The sequence below is a fragment of the Mauremys reevesii genome, linkage group 14, assembly GCF_016161935.1.
Source record: "Mauremys reevesii isolate NIE-2019 linkage group 14, ASM1616193v1, whole genome shotgun sequence".
Classification (NCBI taxonomy): Eukaryota; Metazoa; Chordata; order Testudines; family Geoemydidae; genus Mauremys; species Mauremys reevesii.
Window position 1 is genome coordinate 42,180,841 of NC_052636.1, and position 9,403 is coordinate 42,190,243.

At 56.0% G+C, this 9,403-nt stretch overlaps 1 non-coding gene across 1 annotated transcript; it reads right to left on the reverse strand.

Annotated features, from left to right (window-relative positions):
• Positions 1-6,551: 6,551 nt before the first annotated feature.
• Positions 6,552-6,624, reverse strand: TRNAV-AAC. The gene has a single exon. It is a non-coding gene; the product is annotated as a tRNA-Val (tRNA).
• Between the last annotated feature and the right edge of the window lie 2,779 nt (positions 6,625-9,403).

The following is a 9,403-nucleotide window of genomic DNA, read 5'->3' on the forward strand; positions in this document are numbered from 1 at the left end:
CGAGAATAATCACGTATTAGGTATCTACGTAAATAGGGCTGACAGGCAAGGCCTGTAGGCTGAGACCTGCAAGATTTTAGCTTCACTATTTTAGGCCTTGGAGCTAAGAAATGCTGACAGAAGTAAATGGCCGAGGAAAAACCCGATGCCCTAAGATGATGGGAAAAGAGGTACCAAGTGGTAACAGGGTGAACAATTAGCCAGAAGATTAATTTTAAATAAAAAAATTTCTGGAAAGGCACCTCTGTTTCCAAATGTGCCTTAACCACAGGACACAGGTTGTGCGTCAATGCTAATGAGGTATAATCAGAATCACGTTATAAAAAGGGGGTGCCCAGAGCGGGAAAATTGAGCTCCCTGTGGGAAATTCCTGCAGGAACCATCCCTCTACTGACGATCAATCCATGAGAGACACATCAGACCCTAATACTATTGTTCAGGATGTGAGTAGAACTAGAGGTGTAACTTTTGCACAGGTCTTTATAGAATTTCTGTGCGCTTGGGTCGTCATAACCTTAACTGTAACTTTAATAAAACTTGTAAAACCGACTAGACCTTGTGCTTGTGAATGTCTGTGTGGTCACTTCCCTTGCTCTCTGTGTGTTCCTAGAGACTGTACATTTGAAGCAAGTAGCAGAGGCGACTTTCACTCTGTTAAGCTTGAAACTGTCGCCACCAGAGCCGACCCCGCGGTGGTGTAATGCCACATTGCAAACTGCACATTACATAAAATCAAAGGCTGCACAATACACCACACACCAGGCCACCCTCACTTCTGCGCTGCTGCTGGCGGTGGCACGGCCTTCAGAGCTGGGCGCTCGGCCAGCAGCCGCTGCTGTGAGGCCGCCCTGCCAGTGCTGAATTTGTGCCAGGGCTGAGCTCTGGTGCCTCTTTCAATACAAACTAAGCCCTAGAGGGAGGCACCAGGGTCTGGACGTGATGGTGGGGAGCCCGTGAGGGCCAGGGGAGATGGGGGGCACCAAAATACAAGTTAACCCAGGGCCCCATTTTCTCTAAGGCCAGCCCTGGAGCTGGGTATGGGGGAGGGGCACATCCCCTAAGGCCGTGGTTCTCAGCTAGGGGTCCCTGGGCCTCTGGGGGGCTGCGAGCAGGTTTCAGGGGGGGCCTCCAAGCAGGGCCCGTGTCAGACTCGCTTGGGCCCAGGGCAGAAAGCCCAAACCTCCCTGCCTGGGGCTGAAGCCTGGGGCCATGAGCCCTGCCACCAGGGGCTGAAGCCAAAGCTTGAGCCATTAGCTTTGCGGGGGGGCCTGTCAGAGGGGGCCCCAGGCAACTGCCCTGGTTGCCGCCCTGGCTTTTATATGCAGAGAACCAGGCATATGCAGGGCCATGGAGTTTTTATAGCACGTTGAGGGCCTTAGAAAGAAAAAGGTTAAGAACCCCCCACTCCCCAAGCCTCCCTGGTGGGTGCCCCTCACATCTCACAGCAGCCGCTGGTTAATCAGGTCGGGCTCCAGCCCTGGGAGTCTGGCCCATTTTCCTAGCCCCACCTAGGGGGGTTGTTTCCTGTCCCACAAATTAGAGCATTTGCACCTTCCAACCCCGTGGGTCTGTTCCTAGAATGGAAGCCGCATATTGAACAAGTCCCAACAGGTTTGCTACACCCTGGCCTCCTCCCATTCTCCACCCTGGGAATGTTTTGGCTACTCCAACCTCCAAACCAGACTGCCCAAGCCTCCCTCCTCCGGTGTATTTGCTGTCCCTCTCCCTCCAGCAGGAACCCACCAGCAACCCCCCCATAACCCCTACCTGAGCCGGCTCCACTGCAGTCATTTCCCTTCCCTGTCCCATGGGATGAGCTGGAGCGAAACATGGACGACATCCTGCAGCCTGGCAGGGCGAGAAGGGCAGTTGTGGAGGTTTCAGAACAGGCTTCAGTTCATTTCACATCACGATTCCCCCAGGATCTTTCCCTGCAGAGACACAGCCTAGGCTCTGCCATGCTGGGAACATGCTCCAGCTCTTTATTGCAGGGGAGACCTGGCCCCTCCTGCCAGGCTAAGCCCACAGGGAGATTTTTCAGCCTCCCCAGTAATAAAGTCTCTGAACAAAATGCTGGAAAGGAGCAGAACCAAAGGGGCTGGGCAGGCTCCATAGGGACACTGGCTCCTCCCTTCCCCTCCTGTGCGGCCATGTCCTGTCGCTGGCAGAGATCGGCCCCCCCATCTCCCCCCCAGAGGCAGCCGTGTCTGCGGGTTCCCCCAGCCAGCATCTACTAACCCCCACCCACGCTGGGGGAGTGACACAGGACAGCAAATTCCACCTACCCAGGACAAATTGCTGCAGATAAACGGGCTGGGTTCACATCCCAAAGTTGAGGAGAATTTAAGAATTACGGAGAGAATAGGGAAAATAAGAGACTAGAGTCTCAATAATTTTAGGGAAAACGAGGGAATCTCCTTGGATTTTCTAGCCACATGTGGGGAGGGGAGAGAGAAGGGGAAGAACTAGAGAGAATTGTTCTCAGATTTTGAGACGGAAAGAAATGGCACAAACAGGAAAAGGATGTGAGTAGCTCACCCCCGTGACCATAGGCGTGTGCAGCACATTTCATTAGCGTGTGCACCCAGGGAGCCCCCCCCTAGCCCCACCCCATCCACTGCCTCCCACTTCCTGCCCCCTGGCTGCCCCCCTCAGAACCCCACCCCCCCCTGCTCCTTGTCCCCTGACTTACCCCTCCTGATACCCCCACTGTAACTGCCTCCCTAGGACCCTACCCCCTACCTGTCCCCCGAACCCTTATCCACACTCCTGTCCCCCGACCGACCCCGGGACTCCACCCCATCCAACCGCTCCCGCCCCTGACAGGACCCCAGAACTCCCAACCCATCCAACTCCCTCTGCTGCCTGCCTGCTCCAATCCTGCTCCACCTCCGGAACCCTCAACCCATCCAACCCTCCTGCTCCTTGTCCCCTGACCACCCACTCCAGAGACCCCCCCCCGAATAACCCCCAACTATCCAACCCCCCTCCCCACCTCCTGGCAGCTCTGTCTAGTGCCTGCTCCCACCCACACACTCAAAGTGGCAGAGGAGGTTCCCTCTCCTCTGGGGGGAAGGTTGCCTAGTGGTTAAAGCACAGGACTCAGGCTCAGGTGTTCTGGGTTTGAGTCTCTGCTCTGCCACAGACTCCCTGCTTAGCCTTGGGAAAGTCACTTGACCTCCTTGTGCCCTAGATCCCGCCTGCCCAATGGGGCCAACACTGACCCTGCCTCCTGGGCTAAATCCATTCATGGCTGGGTGATGGGGTGGGGGAAATGGAAATACCAACATGGGGAGATTGGGGCTGAATTTCTCCACAGCCGGAGAGTGGGAGCCAGCTCCACAGGGGGGATGGGAGCGAGAGGGGCTCAGGCCAGCTCCACACAGAGGGGGGTCAGGGCTTCAGCCCTGCAACTTTTGCCACTAAGGTGGCTGGAGCTCCCGAGCCGGGGACTTCAGCCCCACAACTTCTGCCAGGGTCCGGGGCTTCTCCTCCCTGCCCCAGGGCGGCTCGTCTCCCACTCCACCCCCCCCCCCCAGTGCAGCTCCTGCTGGGGCCCGGGGCTTCTTCCCCACCCCATCTACCAACCCAGCGGGGCTTCTCCCCCCACCTCCAGCTCCCCCCCCGCCAGTACCTGGAGCTTCTCCTCCCCACAACCTGCCCCAGCCCCCGCCCCAGCCCAGCTGGGCTCCCCGGGGCACCCGCCGCTGCTGTGGCCGGAGCCGAGCCTGGCGGGCAGGGAGCAGCGATTCACGCGGGGGCCCTGGCAGAGCCCCCAGCCCGAGGCAGGCGGGGCAGCCCCAGGGGAGCGGGGGGGGCTCTGCTGCTGCTGGCCCCGCCCCCCCACCGACCCCTGGGGCTGTTTGGGGGCTCCTCAGCCCCAGGAGCAGGGGGGGGAGCAGCGGAGCGGAGCCTGCCCAGCAAACAGCTGATCGCAGCTGCGCCCAGGCCGCCCCCGGGGAAAAGCTCCGCGGAGGAGGCACCACAAGCTGCCGGTAGCGGGTCAGTCCCGGGGGGCCGAGCACCCGCCTGCAGCCGCCGCAGCCTTCCCCCCCCCGGAGCCCGCACGAGATGGGGGGAGCAGCCTCCCAGCCGGGGCTCAGGGCATTGGGGTGCCGGGGCTCCCCCCCTGCGCACGCCTGGGCCCGGGACACTCACACACACACTCTGCCCCGGGGCTCCCCTGGTGCCCAGAGACCGATCAACCCCCCGCCTGCAGCTCCGGCCTCTCCTCTCCCGCCCCGCCAGCCGCACCCAGGGGAGCCCCGGGCCCAGGCTCTGTCCCCACCTGGAGCCCAGCGGGGCCGGGGGCAGCTCCTGCTGCAGCTGAGAACAGCGGCTCCGCTCCGGCCCGGGCGGCTCCAGCGCTGCTGGCAGCACGTGGCCACCAGGGAGCAGCTGCTGGGCCCGGGCTCCTGCGTCACAATGTGCCAGAGCCCCGCCCCCAGGAGCTGCCCCGCCCCCGGGCTGTGCCAGAGCCCCGCCCCCATGAGCTGCCCCGCCCCCGGGCTGTGCCAGAGCCCCGCCCCAGGAGCTGCCCCGCCCCGGGCTGTGCCAGAGCCCGCCCCAGGAGCTGCCCCGCCCCGGGCTGTGCCAGAGCCCGCCCCAGGAGCTGCCCCTCCCCGGGCTGTGCCAGAGCCCCGCCCCAGGAGCTGCCCCGCCCTGGGCTGTACCAGAGCCCCGCCCCCAGGAGCTGCCCCGCCCCCGGGCTGGGCCAGAGCCCCGCCCCCAGGAGCTGCCCCGCCTCCGCAGGATTTGGTCTCCTGCCTCCTACTTCCCAGCACCCACCGCTCCCAGCTGCTCCCTTCCTGTGTCTGCAAACACCCCCGCACCGGGCGGGCTGCAGCGCCGCTGGGGCTGTCTCCAGTGGCTGAAATTGCCTCCATCTCTAATCACCTGGGGCGGGGTAGAGGAACGAAGGGAGGAGATGGGCCCAGGGTGTGAAAGCAGAATTAGGGGCAGGGAGAGAAGGACTGTTTGGAAGGTGGAAAGGAAACCCTGTCACCGCTCCTGGGTGATCCAGATGGAGTCAGAAGAAGTTGGGCAGCAGAGGCTCAGATAAATTGAGGGGAACCCCCTGGGTGTCCCAGTGTTGGCCAGGGATTGTACAGCACCTAGCGCAATATGGGGTCCCGATCTCAATCATGGTCTGTGCAGCACCTGGGAGCCCTAATGTCTGTTTCCTGATCACAGGCACAGGGCATGGAGTGAGGAAACCTCAGCACCTGAAGGGTTAATGCAGCCCTGTGTGCAGCCCCTGCTAGGGTGACCAGACAGCAAATGTGAACAATCGGGACAGGGAGTGGGGGTAATAGGAGCCTATATAAGAAAAAGGCCCAAATATCGGGACATCTGGTCACGCTAGTCCCTGCTGCGCTCACGAGGGGTTGGCTTAGAGAGTTGTAGTAATAACAGCAGCAAAGAGTCCTGTGGCACCTTATAGACTAACAGACGTATTGGAGCAGGAGCTTTCGTGGGTGAATCCCCACTTCGTCAGATGCACCAATAGTCCCATATGGGCTAGTGGTCAGGATTCCTGGTTTTCATCCATGGGGCCTGGGTTCAACTTCTGGTGTGGGAACAGTGCAGAGCTTTTGCCCAGAGTGGAGACAGTAAATGAAAGGAACAGGAAGGGATCCTGCCAGCAGGGGAGTTAGACAGTGTGGGAGGATCCCAGAAGTGGGGTGGGGGCAGAGGTCTGAGGGAGACCAGGAAGGATCCCAGCAGTGTGGGAAGTTGAGCGCAGGCCTGGCCTGGGGACCTGGAAGAGTGAATGTGTCCCTCTAAACCCATCAACTGCAGACTAGGCAGGACTGGAAGAATTACATATTTGTTGGTAAATGTCAATTTCTGTGTAAACGCACAACCCAATGGCAAAATATTTCCATTGAGAATCATCAAAATTGGCAGATGGGCAAAGTAAGAAACATGCTGCTTGAGAACTTACCCTGTTGTAGGAGCAGCAGTGATCTGTGTGCTCCATATAACCTGTATGCCCAAAGGTCAGTTACACTCCCCCCCCCATCTCTCCCTCTCTGAATGCCTGTGAAGTGGCTTTCCCCCTCCCCTCCCTCCTGCAATGCTTGTGGGATGAAGGGGCTGGTTGAACAGCTGGAAGATCAGAAGAGCTCCTAGATAGACAAGGTGTCTGGGACTCTCATTAGGCAGCATTGTGAAAGCACAGCTGAGCACAGGGCCCCTTCCCCTTTTAAGGACCTGAACCTCATGGCCTGCGACTAGAGATGACTTGGCTGCATCCGGTGGGTCACACTCCACCTCAGCCAGTGTCCATGCAGGGTCCCTGCTCTGGGTGTGAGCGCTGCCTAATGAGAGTCCCAGACACCTTGTCTACCTGGAAGCTCTTCTGATCTTCAACCAGCCCATTCATCCCCCAAGCATTGCAGGAGAGAGCGGGAGGAGGAGGGGGAAAGCCACTTCACAGGCATTCAGAGAGGGAGAGGAAGTATAACAGACATTTTGAGCATAGAAATCACTGCTGTTCCTACAACAGCAGGGACAGGCCACTAGGAGCTGAGAAAAGGAAGCCATCCTGTTTCTGCCTGGCTTTGAACCAGGGACCTTTTGCGTGTTAGGCAAACATGATAACCACTACACTACAGAAACTCTGTGATGGGGCTGTGCCCTTCCCTTCATAAGAACATAAGAATGGCCATAGTGGGTCAGACCAAAGGTCCATCCAACCCTATATCCTATCTGCCAACAATGGCCAATGCCAGGTGCCCAAGAGGGAGTGAACCTAACCGGAAATGATCAAGTGATCTCTCTCCTGCCATCCATCTGCACTCTCAGACAAACAGAGGCTAGGGACACCATTCCTTACCCATCCTGGCTAATATCTATTAATGGACTTAACCTCCATTAATTTATCTGCAAAAAGAACAAAGAGAACACGTGGCACCTTAGAGACTAACAAATGTATTTGAGCATAAGCTTTTGTGGGCTAAAACTCACTTCATCGGATGCATGCAGTTAAAAATTCAGTAGGAAGATATATATATACACAGAGAACGTGAAAAAAATGGGTGTTGCCATACACACCATAACGAGAGTGATCAATTAACGTGAGCTGTTATCAGCAGGAGAAAAAACTGATTTTGGGAGGAACAGGAGAAAGGACAAAGGAAGGAAGAGACGAAGAGAAAGAGGCTCAGACAGTGGATGGAGCAAGAGGTGAAACAAAAAGGACAAACCCTTATGTCCCCAGTGATTCTAAGAGACAAAATCACAGGTGCAGAATAAAATTCTGCCTCCTTAAGCTCGTGTTTTCCATGCCTAGAATTCAACTGTCACCAGATGGATCAGACTGAACAGGTTTCAAACCTCCAGGAGGCTCTTACCTTCTAAACAGGGATGGCTGTTTTCTAGTAAAATCACTAAAAGGGAAGGAGAAAACTCGAAAGAGGTTCCTCCTGGCGCTCACATCCGTGAACCCGAATACTTTCTCAGTCCTCAAAGAGAGACCTGGAGAAGGAGACTTGCTGGAGCAAAGCCACAGGGGTCTCTGAGGTTTCCCTGGCTCCTCGCCCCTGTCCTGCCTGGCTGATGTCAGCATCTCTCTGTGAGGTCACCACCTCCCCACCACCTTGGACCAATAGGCTGAGGTCCTGCAAAAGGCCTTTGTGATGTCACTGCCACACCCCTCCCTTGCTGGGCCAATGTCCTGCCCCTGGCCAGGCACTTTGGAGGTTTGAGCTACTCCCTGTGGATCACCCCACTCAAGGAGCGTTCGTTCTAGGCAGCAAGCCGGCTAGACAGGGAAACATCAGACGCTGCTCCCAATGATACACTCAGTTTGCCAGAAATTAGTCGACTTTATGGCCAGAAGAGACCATTAGAGCATCTAATCTGACCCCCTGCATATCACAGGCCTCCTGTATGGCACAATAGCTACTTTGGGGGCAAATACATTCCAGAAAGGCATTTAGTCTAGATGAAATGTCATAAAGAGATGGAGAATCCACCATTTTCCTTTGTAGCTTGTTCCTGTGGTGAATCATCCTCGCTGTTGAATATTTGTGCCTTTGTTGTAATATGAATTTGTCTCTTTTCATCTTCCAGCCATTGGGTCTTGTTATACCTTTCTCTGCTTGATTCAAGAGCCCTTTAATTCCCAAATCTTTTCTCTCTGAAGCACTTCAACACTTCAATGAAGTCACCTTTCAATCTTCTTTTGATCAGCTAATCAGGTTGAGCTCTTTCAATAGCTCACTAGAAGGCAGTTTTCTCCAGCCCTCAGAACCTTTGGTGGCTCTTTGCTGCCCCAGCTCCAATTTCACAAAATCTTTTTCAAACGAGGACACCAAAACTGGAGGCAGTATTCCAGTATCAGTCTCACTGATGCCGTGTCACCTCCTGTGACGTTATTGACATAATCTGTATCTGTATAGATCACCGTTGCGACAACTGTTCTATATTTGTAGCCAGTATTGTAGAAAGGTTGTCGTGTAAGGGGTCTATGGAGAGGTTCTGATTGGCTGATTATAATGATGCTATCTCTAGATGTGTTTCATTTTTGTAGTTGAAGTTATGAATATTGGCTTTCTGCCGGCTCACCCGCCCCCTCGCCACTGCCCACCCACTCGCCTCCTCAGCCCCGCTCCCTCACGTGCTATTGTGTCATACAGGAGGCCTGTGATATGCAGGGGGTCAGATTAGATGCTCTAATGGTCTCTTCTCGCCGTAAAGTCGACTAATTTCTGAAAAACTGAGTGTAGCATTGGGAGCAGCGTCTGCTGTTTCCCTGTCTAGCCGGCTTGCTGCCTAGAACAAACGCTCCTTGAGTGGGGTGATCCACAGGGAGTAGCTCAAACCTCCAAAGTGCCTGGCCAGGGGCAGGACATTAGGCCAGCAAGGGAGGGTGTGGCAGTCACATCACAAAGGTTTTTGCAGGACCACAAACTATTGGTGGGGAGGTGGTGACCTCAGAGAGATGCTGACATCAGCCAGGCAGGACAGGGCGAGGGGCCAGGGAAACCTCAGAGACCCCTGTGGCTTTGCTTCAGCAAGTCTCCTTCTCCAGGTCTCTCTTTGAGGACTGAGAGAGTATTCGGGTTCACGGACGTGAACGCCAGGAGGAACCTCTTTTGAGTTTTCTCTTTCCCTTTTAGAGATTTTACTAGAAAACAGCAGTCCCTGTTTAGAAGGTAAGAGCCTCCTTGAGGTTTGAAACCTGTTCAGTCTGATCCATCTGGTGACAGTTGAATTCTAGGCATGGAAAACACGAGCTTAAGGAGGCAGAATTTAATTTGAATTTTATTTGATCCCCACCAGTGACCTGGGCCATCCTTTGGGTTCTCTGGTGAGAACCCTCAGCCTCCCGTCCTCAGTCTCTACCCCTGATTGGCTGAGCAGGGGGTTATTGACAGGGAGGAGACTCAGGTCC